Source organism: Schistocerca gregaria, chromosome 4 (genome assembly GCF_023897955.1).
Source record: "Schistocerca gregaria isolate iqSchGreg1 chromosome 4, iqSchGreg1.2, whole genome shotgun sequence".
Classification (NCBI taxonomy): Eukaryota; Metazoa; Arthropoda; class Insecta; order Orthoptera; family Acrididae; genus Schistocerca; species Schistocerca gregaria.
The window spans coordinates 668,424,463-668,437,934 of record NC_064923.1 but is presented as its reverse complement, the minus strand read 5'-3'; the positions used below and the strand labels follow the sequence as shown (position 1 = coordinate 668,437,934).

At 37.5% G+C, this 13,472-nt stretch overlaps 1 protein-coding gene across 1 annotated transcript in view; it reads right to left on the bottom strand.

Annotated features, from left to right (window-relative positions):
• Positions 1 to 13,472, bottom strand: part of LOC126268186 (probable 2-oxoglutarate dehydrogenase E1 component DHKTD1 homolog, mitochondrial) — a 328,733-nt gene that overhangs the window by 267,590 nt on the left and 47,671 nt on the right. The window lies entirely within an intron of this gene.

Here is a 13,472-nt window from a genome sequence, read left to right as displayed (position 1 = left end):
TGCTCAAATATGAGCTAAACATGACTATGGATGTTACAAGCTCCAGCAAGCCTCAACAATGGCTGCCATCAAATAATCTACTGTTGGGCTTTGTACAAGATTCAGCATCAGGTGCACCAGCTCATGAGTCAGCAGGACAGGTCAGACTAAATATGAACAATAACATGATTTCTGTACCAACTGCATCTGTCACATCATGAATGTGATTAGGAAATATGACCACCATATAAGGTGGAGCACAACAGGCCTGCATTACCTGAATTCAGTTACTAGATTTGCAACCATACTGCAAGTGCTCCGTGATACTTTGTCAGTTATATTGTTTTGCATGACAGCATCATTGTAATCACCACCTGGTCATACTTCAATTCAGAGACTCCGCACACAGTCCAAGTTGCCACAATTCAGGCCAGAACAATCAGCATATTGGTATAAGACAGCAGAATGTGTATTTATTTCACTGAGAAATTTGGATGATAACTCTCACTTTGTCACATTAATTTGCCACTTAGCAGAGCATGCTGACATTATCAGCAAGGTCATGCTCATGCCACATGCCTCATATGTTAAACTTAACTGCACTCACCCATGTTGAAAGTGCACAATGGTGTAGTCATCATCCTCAGTCAGGATGCCAACTTGTGTGACCAACACTTCATTGCTTTCCTAGAGGTCAACAATGCACCGAGTGCCACCACCATGTAAAGATCACGAAATTGTTGGTATCATATCCAGTTTGATGACACTACACGTAACTCCCAGCCTCCTTGCAGCACCCACAGTGGGTGCACCGGTCCATGTTGACATGTCAAGCTGCCCATATCCACAACATGTGGGACAAACATTCTCCACACCGCTCCCATTGCCAAGTGGAGAGCTCTGTATATTTGATAAATACTTTGTCATCAATATGCGGTCAGACATCAGTATGGTATTGGAGGACAATAATGAGATACTATCTGGCTCAACATCCCTACAATCCATTCTATGAATGACTCACATAGCACTGTGCATGGAACCATTAACTGTACCTTGGAACTAAGCTCAGATCAACCGTTTACATTGACTTGGGCATGAGTGAATTAACTTCCTACGGCACTTTCACATTTCACTGGGATTAAGAAATGCAGCACTACTACATCATGACACTGGATGACTTATCCTAGGGCTCTTTGCCTTGGTGTTCCTCGTCCATCAGAAATTACCTCATGTCCTGCTAGGCATTTGCATGATGATGATGATGATTTGAATTGTAACATACTAAAGAAGTGTGTTATGATGATGGAGAATCTAATGATGTCACATCCACTTTATCTGGACACTCTGTGCACTCAGCACCAACACACAGTGCTATCTGAAAATTAGCTTTGCTTCTTGTAACATCAAATGGGGTGATTTCGAACAGTTTTGTCAATGTTTTGATTATAACTTTCGTATATATTGTTAGATTAAATTGATTGTTATGGAAGTGGTAGGGTATATGTGTAATGAATAAAATATCCCAGAACCAGAAAGTGTATGTGTAGGTATATTTATCTTAGGCAGGTAAATAAAGTGTCCGAAGTAACTCCATGGATTGAGGTGATTCCAGACACGTGTTTTTTAAATCTCTGTCCGAAGTTACAGTATATAGAGGGTGAATTCAGACAGTTACTGCCTTTTTTAAAATTGTACATGCTTTTTATTTGATTTTGGAGACATTTTACACATTTTAAGGTAGCCCTTTGTTACGAGTAAGTGATATGGAATGATATAATGAATTTTATATATTACAGATAAGTTTTTATTTTGCAAGAATTTAAATACATTTTTTTTTTTACATCTCTTAACTGAAATATTAGAAACAGACAGAAACAAACAAAGTAATTTAACTAAAAGGTCAAAATAATTTTTCTCACTCATCATTCTAAATTAAGTTGCAAACACTTTCAATAAATTATTGTCTACAAGTCTAAAGCACATCTTCTTGAAAAATAAACATTTCTCTCTTCTCAACTAGCCGGCCACGGTGGTCTAGCGGTTCTAGGCGCTCAGTCCGGAACCGCGCGACTGCTACGGTCGCAGGTTCAAATCCTGCCTCGGGCATGGATGTGTGTGATGTCCTTAGGTTAGTTAGGTTTAAGTAGTTCTACGTTCTAGGGGACTGATGACCACAGATGTTAAGTCCCATAGTGCTCAGAGCCATTTTCTCTTCTCAACTGGTGTGGGAAGTATTCTCCAAATATTGCAATTTTTGTATTGTGTCTTCATCGGGGACATTAGGAAACACAAATATGTTTTTACTGTTGTCGTGTGGGCGCAAGAATTTCACACTTACTTCCGTAACACCAACGTTTGTGGCCACTCCAACATACTGGCTTGTTTGCTCCTTGTTTCCATGTTTATATTCGTACTCTGCAACAAGAAAAGCCTCTCCTTTCAGCAGTAAAACTTCATTGGATGATGTGTCGTTTTCACTTTCACTACTGCTAGAAGCACTGTCGCTTGTTTCAGTACTGTTTTCGTTTCCTTGAAAATCTTGGTAAGTGATTGATTTTCCAGGTTGAACGTCTAGTTTGCAGTGGCAGTGGGAGCTACCAAGCTTATTTGGAGGATAACCAATTTCTTTGAGCATTTCTTCAAAAGTGGAAGACCATGCGTCTGCATTGCTTTGCTGGCTCTCCTCATTACCAGGCAATTTTTGTGAGACATGATCTGGATCAAAAGGGATTAGGCCCGTGGCATGAAATCCACCCTTTATGTTTTCCTTGGAGTTTGCTGAAATCTCAGTCAGTGTCTGCTTCAGAAGAGATGGGAAGGCATCTTAGGAAATGGTCCTACGAGTGTGTTTCTTCCAACCAGGTAATACAGCTTGCCACATTGCTTTCATTGGCCTGAAGAAGCTTACATGGAGCAGTTGGAGGAGGTGCTTGCTATTGGGGGGAAGGAGAATGAATGACATATTGTTCCGCTTACACTCTTCAATAACACCTAAAGATACATGACATGAATAAGTTGTCTCCAATCATGACTGTTGGGCCGGCCGCGGTGGTCTCGCGGTTCTAGGCGCGCAGTCCGGAACCATGTGACTGCTATGGTCGCAGGTTCGAATCCTGCCTCGGGCGTGGATTTGTGTCATATCCTTAGGTTAGTTAGGTTTAAGTAGTTCTAAGTTCTAGGGGACTGATGACCACAGCTGTTAAGTCCCATAGTGCTTAGAGCCATTTGAACCATTTGAACAATGACTGTTGGCCCGTTTTGCCTCTTCAAGTACGGCAAAGCGATTGTAAAGAACCAGTCTTCAAATACTGGCAGATCAAACCATCCACTTTTGTTCCTACTGAAACAGGTTCCTTGTAGTCCACCTTCTTGCCATGTGTCCCACAAATGCTCTGATTTGTAAAGGACATACGGAGGAAGTAGTTTCCCATCATTATTGAGACACTAGATTTTGATGAGTCCATCACTTTTTCAGCATGCTTACTCCCTCGTTTTGTAATTATTTGCTGCTTGCCTGGATAATCTGACATATTGGTTTCATCATAGTTGATCATGTTGCTAGGTGGGAGATTTTCCAGCTTTGCCTTGATATTGGAGAAAAACATCTTAACAGTCTCTTTGTTCACTTCTGCATGAGTTTGTTTAATAGTTTTGCTAAAGCAAACGGAAAGACCTTCTGATGGTTGTTTGAGGAATAAATGCACCCATTCTTATCCTGGAAAATTATTATGAAATTTCTTCACTTCTTGGCCAGATTTATCAAGTTAGCCTTTAACTAAATATCTAATATTCAATTTAGTGAAGGGAAATCCCTAATATGCAGCCCTCAAGATACCTTGCATCAAAATTTCTTCTTCTTCTTTATTTAGCACTGGTCGTTATCCCTTTTTTTATGTGCTCCCTGCACTTTATTTTGTAGAGTTGATTTAGGTATACCATACGAATCACACACTTTTCTGTGCAATAATTTACCACTCTGAATATCATGAACAGCTTTATCTAAAAGTTCTGGGTCATAATTATACCGTACTGTAGCACCTCTCCTGCTCTTATACGTTCTTGGCATTGTCTCAAATCACCCCACACAGTACACAGTTTTACAAAAGCCATTGTTATTTTATAACCTTGCACAAGAATCTCGACAGACTTGTACAGAAATTGTCTCAATGCTGTTAGCTACTGAGGGTGTCGACAATTATGGTTACAATAACTTCCCGCTCAGCGCAACAACAGAAAGTTTCCACTTTATGATAATGCATGGATTTTTAACACTGAGACTGTTCATCAGTTATTCACCTACGGAAACAATTGATGCAAAATAAAATTTGTGGAAAGCGATAAATGCAATCTTGCACTTAAAATAACTAGTGCATGGATGTTATAATAAGTAACTCTTTGTTTCTATGCAGTGGCAAAGAGCAAATAAGCCATACTGTCCGATCTCACCCTGGTGTCCGAAATCACCCCGTTTGACAGTACTGTAATTATGCAAATCCTAATCCAGTTGAAACTGACTTTCATTATCAGCAAGAAAACTGACAAGGTCCAATAATTGTTTAGCTTCACAATTTTTTCCTGTATGGGGCACAATAAGGTTAATCCAAGAATATTGCAGGCTGATTTTACTTCAAGTGTTACAGTATATTTGCGTATGCTACAACTGTTTTTTTATGTTGCAACCAGTAATTAGTGACAGACTTGCTAAGGAAGTAAATCAACTGTCAAAATTGTAATAGAAAGTTATGGTACAATGTAAACAATTTAGAACTCATCAAATAGTAAAGGTGATGAGTCACTGACACACACATAGACAAGACTGAAAAATTTCACTAACTTTCAGGCTGGGACAGCAGCAATGGGTTGTGATGGGTGGAGTGAGTAAGAGGAGAAAGGAGGCAGGGAGTGGAAGGGAAGGTTGGGGAGGGTGACTGTTGACTGTAATGGCAGGTGCACATGATTAGAATGCAGCAGGGAAAGGCCACAAGTACACAAAATGCGAACACAACACAGCAGTGGCATCAGTGAGTTGGTGCAACGCTTGATGACAATGACATGTAATGATGTGAAGTGAACTGGGATGGATCGGCAGAAAAGAGGAAGGAAAGGCTGCAGGGAAGATGGTGTGGGTGCAGGCTGAATGACATTACAATCCTGGAGCAGGGTGTAGGTGGGTATGGAACAGGGAACTAGTGGAGACTGAGGCCAGGAGGATTACAGGAATGAAAGATCTGTTGCAAGGAAAACTCCCACCTACATATGTCAGAGAAGCCAGAGTTTGGGGAAGGAACCGAATAGCAAGGGTTGTGAAGCAGCCACTGAAACTGAGCACGCTGTGCACAGAAGCATGTTCTGCCATTATGTTTTCAGTTCAGGTCTGGGCCACACTTTGGTGGTGGCCATTCATTTGAATGGATAGCTGGTTGGTGGAAATCTGGTATATCACATCACTGCTTTCACAGGTGGCCCTGTCTCTGATGGGACTGGAGTATGATGTGCTGGGTGATTGTATCATATAAAATGTTTTCAATGGTGCTGAGCAGTCATGCAATATTTTTTGAAATAATAAACTGTCACTTGACAGTATATTACTGTATTTTTCTTCCATACTATCTAGATCTTGGCTTTTACGCCATAACTGTATACAATGCTGAAAGACAATTAACATGTCACATGTGGTAAAGTCAGTCCAAAGCACATAAGAAACTGGCACATGCCTCTAAGAAGACAATAAGGAAGCGGAAGCCATTTCAATTTGAGGAGCACTTTCTGTAAAGTGTTGGATCATTTGAATTTGTCCCAAATTTTCTTAAACCTACTGAAAAGGATATGCAATTTTGGCCTCTTTAGGTGTGAATTTACCATGATAATTGATGTTTTCAAAAAATGATATTCTTTAAGATTTCTTGGTTCAGGAAGCTAAATGATGGCTCCCTGTAGACAGTTAAATTAAATCTCTAGGCTTTGTATGTGCTCCTCCTATTGACCCTGTAATAATGATGGAGTCTTCAAAAACTGTGATGTTTGCTAACGCTACAAGGATACTGGTAAAGGGGTCAAACACACCCATAACAAATACAACTGAGAGGATAGTGGACTAAGTTTACAACCAGTTCACAGTTCCTAATCTTATAAAAACTCATACTATTCAGTTCAGTTCCAAACAACTAAAATGTTTGCAATGACATGCTCTGGATATTCTACAGTATTAATTTGTTTTTTGAATACGTTTCACCTATCTAGGCCATCATCAGACAACAACTGACTTTTCTGTTTATAAAAATATAGTTGTTATATGGAGCAGCAACAATGACTTAATTAACAAAATAAAAATAACCTATGTGTAGTATAACAAGTGTCCAGAGATTAGTGGGTACTCACTAAATGAAAATCTTTGAGTGAAGTTCCTTGGCATCCAAATGAATAACAAACCAATTGGCACTAGCATATGCATAATTTAACCAAAAAGCTAAGTTCTGACTCCTTTGGACTTAGAAATCTCTCTCACTGCATATGGTATTACTTGAATACTTTGAATTCTTTTATTCAATGCTGTCCAACAACACAATCATCTAGAGCAGTATAACAATGGTCAAAACAATATTCATACCACAGAATGTCTATAGGAGTATTATGTAAAATTGAAAACTAAACATCTTTGCAGAAGCTTTTATAGGGATCTTGGTATTCTTACCACCGCATGTAAATAGATTTGATCCACTGCAATACTTGTAGTTAATAATATGTTTGTATTTTAGATGGACCATGAAATTTACAGCCACAATACTAGAACAAAAAATAATTTCCAGGTAGACTACACCTTTCTGTATAGGGTTCAGAAAGGAGTTTTCACTACTTCAATAATTTAGCAGAATACTTGGGCTATGTGTGTTGTCATTCCATGATTATGTTCCTCAGTTTCTCATTTTAGGTAGACTGGCTTTTCCATAGCACTTCATTTCCAGAAATACAGGAAGCCTTTGGAGGCAGATTCAGACAGTAAAATGTGTGGACCTGCTCTCATCTGATTCCTTTGAGAAGTTGTTATGTTACTGCAGCTGTCTACAGACAGGTTTTCAAGAAGCTGAACTACAGTGGAAGATAGCGTGTCACCACTTGTTCTAGATGCATTTTTATGCATTGGTACAGATAATCATTCATGTTTCCAGATATCTGAATAATGTAACATCCATTTCACACCAAAGGATGGCATCAAAGCTTTTAAATGAATGTGTTTACACTGTGTGTGAGGTGACAAAACATTTACTGTCTCAGCTGCTATGGTTTTGAGAGTATAGAATTAAACCTAAGAAATTTCATTGCTCACCATGGCTTGGCTCATCCTATATGTGGAAACAATCTTTGCAGACGATGCTAGAAACCTGGTACACTGCCAGAAGTGCCACACGAGCTGGGATTAATGCTCACAAGTGGACCATGTATGTTCATTACTTATGCAAGTGAAGTATTGTTTTTTAATCTCTATTATCTCTATTATGTTCAAGTGAGAATAATGTGTAATGTCCTCCAACAAGCTACGCAGATAACACTTCAATCTTATTCTAAGGCACAAAGCCTAATAAGCTGAAGTCTTTTGCAATTAATGGTGTAACTGAAATCACAAACTATTTCAATGATCAGATAGTCAACATGATTATAAATAAATGATTATAAATAAATCTCAGTTACTGAACCAATTATTATTTTAAGAGAGAGTTTCCATTTTTAAAGTAATTTTACATATATAAGGAAAAATTAATGTATCTTACAGTTATATGATTTATATACAGTTCCATTCCACATTCATCTAAGAGTATAAGAGCAACAACACAGAACACAGTATTACCCCCTCCCCCCCCCCCCCCCCCCCCATTTTGTATTTAATAGCAATTGCTTGTGTCTACCATTTATCAGAACCTGCACATAGTTTTCTTACTTTGAAGTTTATTGCTTTGATTAGATCACATGGTCTAGACTTATTTTCTGTATATAGATTTTTCTGTCACAACAATATAAGCTGAAGCTATGCAGTAACTTTGACTTGAGCATAAAATAAGTCTGTTTTAAGAAAAGGAATTAAATCAAAATAGGAGTTAATAAGAGTTTCTTGCACACAGTGTTTGCTACCAATTCAATGTCTGGTACAGAGATACTATTTAACTTAGATAATATTTTCTCAGTTACAAATAATTTACAGCTGACCCTCACTAAATATTACTGAAACCCAATAAAAAAGATTTCATTACCTTCTTGCTGTAAGATAAAGTCAAATATTAACAGAGGTCAGTAATAGTGCTCACCACACCAATATACATAACACATGTCTTGTCTTCACAACAGAAGTTAGTAATTGCAAATTCCTTGGTTTGTATGTGGATGAAATCTTTACTGGGTAAGCCAAATCCATTTTCTATATTGGAAAATAAATAAAGGCTAACATGTTCTTAGCCAGTCACTACTGGACAATTAATGGTGTGTAAAGGATTCACACTTGTCATGGAAAAGGGCAATTAGACTTATACATACTCTACGTATCCCATATATAATCTTGTCATGAAATATTTTTTCCCGATTAAATACTTAACAACAAATATACCCATTTAAATTAACTTGTTTCCCTTTAACATATTTTCAGCAGAAAAATACATTTTTCAAAGAATTTTTAACAGGAGGTGTAACACACTGATTTATTATAGAATACTGCTTATGTTATGAAACAGTGTAAGTAAGAAACAGTAGAAAATGAACTTCATTATAACAGGAATGTAAAAATTGATATAATATGCATCCATTGTTTCATGCATCACATGTTATTATTGTGGTCTTGATTCTAAAGACTGGTTTGATGCAGTTGTCCACAATACTGTACCCTCTGCAAGTTTCTTCATCTCTGGATAGTTACTGCAATAGTTACAGCCACTTCAACATGCAAACCATAGCTCAACCCTTACTCCTTCAACAGTTTTTATCTCCCATACTTCCCTCCATCACCAGATTCACTGTTTCTTTATATCTAATGATGTGCACTATCTTATTATCCCTCTGTTACTCACTTTGTGCCATAAAACTCTTTTCTCCCTGTTTGATGCAGTATCCCTTCATTAGTTACTTGATATATTCACATTATGTTTAGCATTCTTCTGTAGCATCATGTTTCAAAAGCCACTATTCTGCTGTTTCCTGAATTGTTTATCGTCAACATTTCACTTTCGTGTAAGGCCACACTACAGACAAATACTTTCAGAACAAACTTCTTGACACTTAAATTTATATTCAGTGCTAACCAATATCTTATTTTCACCATTTTTTTTCCTGCTGTTGCAAGTCTGTAGTTTATTAGGCAGGTGCATATGTTTGTAGCATTTTTGTTTGACATGTTGGTATTCCAGTAACTATGGGTTTATTTATCAACTGTTATTTTTTATTTGCAGTTCACTGTTACTATTTGAGTTTAAACATTGTCATTTTGTCATTTGGAGTCAGTGATTGAAGCTGTGGACACTATAAAATGGAGTACAAGTGGAAAAAAGGGAACATTTTTGACATTTTCTTCTGTTTGAGTTCTATAGAGTGGCAACAGCAATGGAGGCAGCAAGAAATATTTACACTGTATATGGGATAATGCCATTGGACTGAATATGTCATGAAAATGGTTTTCTCATTTCAGGAGGATTGTTTCGACCTTAGTGACTCTCCACATTCAGAAAGACCTTCAGGGTTTGATGATGGCGTTTAAACGTATTAATCCACAAAGATCGATGTCAGTATACTGGAGAACTGGAAATGTGGTTAACTGTGATAATTCCACCATTGTGCAACATTTACATGCAATGGGAAAGGTTCAAAAATTGGGTGTAAGGGTATCACAAGCTCTAAGCTAAAATCACAAAAATCAGCGGACGGCCATACGTGCATCTCTGCTTAGGTCATGAACATCAGTGACCATTCTCATGCTGTATCATTACTGGTGATGAGAAATGTTGCCTTTATGCTAACATACTTTTTGGAAAAGAAAGGAATGGCTGAGCCCCAGCAAAGCAGCAACTTCCTGTACAAAGACCTGCACACATACACTAAAGATAATGTCATGCATCTGGTGGAACAGCAACAGTGTGATGTATTATGGACTGCTTTCCTGAGATGTAACCATCACTGCTGACATTTATTGTCAACAACTGAGACATCTTGCACGTGCAATCCAGGAACAGTGACCAGGAAGACTGTGTGAAATGATGTTACTGCATGAAAGCATCAACCTGCATTTTGCTAGACTGACAAAAAACACTATACAGGAGTTGGGTTAGGAAGTCATTCCACATCCACCTAATTCACTTGACCTTGTGCCCTCAGATTTTCTTCTTTGTGCTCTCTATTGAACAACCTTCACAAAACTGACTTTCTGGTGAAAATGTGCTCCATACATGGCTCAGCAATTTCTTCACCTCAAAACCATGTGATTTCTACAGTCACGGAATCAAGGAGTTACCTCAGCATTGGAAGACTGTTGTAAACAGTGAAGGAGACTATATTGTTGATGGTTACAGTCTCTGTTATATATATCTGTTGTGCTTCTTAAGCAAACAGAAAAACACTATGAACTTGTGCGTCAACCTAATATATACTCTTTACTTTGGCCATTGTGAGTTATTTTGTACAGCAAAATTCATCTGCTAGTTCTAGTGTGTTATTTCCTAATCTATCTGCCCCACCATCACTTGATTTAATTCAGCTGTGCTCCAGTACCCTTGTTTTCATCAGATGTCAGTATTATAACCTATTATGAAGATACTATCCATTCCATTCAACTGATCTTCTAAGTCCTTTGATGTCCCTGATAGAATTGTAATGTTATCAGTAAACGTCAATGTTTTTATTTCTTCTGTTTGAGCTTTCATTCATTTTCTAATTTTCTCCTTGGTTTCCTTTACTGCTTCATTTACATACAGACTGAATAATATTGGGGATAGCCTACAACCATGTCCTATTTCCTTCTCAACTACTGTACCCATTTCATGTTCTTTGACTATTGCAACTACAGTCTGATTTCTGCAAAAGTTTTAGACAGTCTGTTCTTCCTTGTATTTTTATGCTGATAACTTCAGAATTTGAAAGAGTGTGCTTCAGCCACATTATCATAAACTTTTTGTATATCTGTAAATGTTACAAATTTAGGTTTGACCTTCTAAGATAAGTTGTTGAGTCAGTATTGCTTCATGAATTCCGAAATTTCTCAGAAACTCAAACTGATTGTACTCCAGGTCAGCTTCAGCCAGTCATTCCATTCTTCTGTAGATAATTTGTGTTAGTATTGTGGCCCATAAATCACAAACGGGTGGTTTGGCAATATGCATACCTACACCTACAACTGTCTTCTTTAGTACTGGTACAATTACTTTTTCTTGGAGGCTAAGGACATATTGCTTTTCTCATATACCCTACACGCCAAGTAGAGAAATTTTGTAATTGTTAGTTCTTCCAAGGCTCTTAATAACTCTGACGGAATGTCATCTATTCCAAATGCTTTGTTTTGACTTCAATATTTCAAGTGTTCTGTCAACTTCTTCTTGCAATAACACATCCTCCATCAACCTTCCTCCACTTCCTATTACATTTTATTGTCTTGAAGCTACCTTCCTTTACATATCTCATCTGTATATATTCCTTTCTTGTTTCAGCCTTCCCTTCTTTCCTTAGTACTGGCTTGTCACCTGAGCTGCTTCTTTTTTCTCCAAAGTTTTCTGCAGTTTCACCATAAGCCGCATCCATATTTCCTGTATTCATGCGTGCATTTACAGCTTTGTATTTTAGCACTTTCTGTCAATCTTAGTTATTTAGATGCCTCCATTTGCTTCCACATGCTTCACTTGCAGCACTTTTATATTTTCTCTTTTCATTAACTAAATATAATATCTCCTGAGTAATCCAAGAACTTCTACTAGTCAAGTCTGTTTGGCCAGTTGGTCCTCTGCTGCCCTCACTATTTCATATCTCAAGTCTGTTGATTCGTTTTACACTGAATTTCTTTTGCTTATTTCAGTCAGTTGTTTTCTAATGCTCCCTTTGAAACTCTCAACAATCTCTCATTGTTTCAACTCACCCAGGTTTATTTCACAACTGCGTAATAAATTATGGTCAGAGTCCACATCTGCTCCTCGGAATATTTTGTGCTTTAAAATCCAGTTTATAACACTCTGTCTTACCATTATATAATGTATGTGAAAACTTTCAGGGTGTCCAGGTTTCTTCACTAACTGCCCTTATATCTAACTTCAACCTAACCATCTCCCATTTCAAATTTTCTAATCTACCTATCTGGTCAAGAGGTATAAAACTTGATGCTCTGACATGTGAAACGACAAATTTGTTTTCTCTGGTAACAACATTCTCCTGAGTAGTTCCATCTGGAGATGAGAATGGAGAATTATTTTACCCAAAATAATTCTACCATCATTAAACTGCACAATTTACTTGCATGTTCTTGAGAAATATAACAGCTGTAAATCCTCCTAGTTTTTAGCTGTCCACCCAAGGCCAAGGCCATGTTGCTTAATGTTACAAGGCCAAATTAGAAAGCCATTCAAAGTGTTAGCTGTTTCTGCTGCAAAGACTACTATCCCTTTTTAAGAACTACAGACACCCCTCCAATGGGGTTATCCTGAAGGTACAGCTATCTGTATCATTGCGACACACCAGCACCACTTGGTCCATAGTTCATGGAGGGACGTAACACATATTTTGAACATAATTATTGCAGTACTATTATTTAAGATGTCTGTAAAAGCCATTCATTTGGTGACTCACAAAAAAAGTATGAAGAAATAAATAAAGAAAAAATTTTGTATGTATTTCTTCAAGGAGTTACTCAATTTAGCTACATAATTTCAATGCATATATATGCTAATGAATTTATCATAAATAATTAAACACATCATTGTCTTCATCACATGGTCCAACACCAAACGAAATAGTGTTGGTGAAAGAATACACCCTTGTCATACTCCCGAATTAACTTGGCAAGGCTCTGTTAGTTCTCCATTATGTAGTACTTAGCATTCATAGTCTTCATACATTTCCTTGACAATGTTAATAATCTTCACTGGAATGCCATATTTTGCAAGAGTATCCCACATGACTCTTCGATTTACAGAGTCAAAAGCCTTCTCAAAGTCAATTAAGATAAGGTAGAGAGTGTGTTGCCACTCCGCACTTTGTTCGAGAATAATTCTGAGAGTATTGATAAGGTCCACACAGCTTCGATGTTTTCTAAAAACCGCCTGCTCTCTCCTTAGTTATGTTTCCACAGAATCCTTTATGAAGTTTAAAATGATCCTGGTAAGTACCTTACTGAGTACTGACAATAACAGGATAATGCCCCACTAGTTGTTGCAGTTAGTAACATCTCCTTTTTTGGGTATTTTCATGATAATACCTCATTTCCAATCTGTTGGCAGTTTTTCCTCTCTATATATCTTCTCTAAGAGGATGTACAATAACTT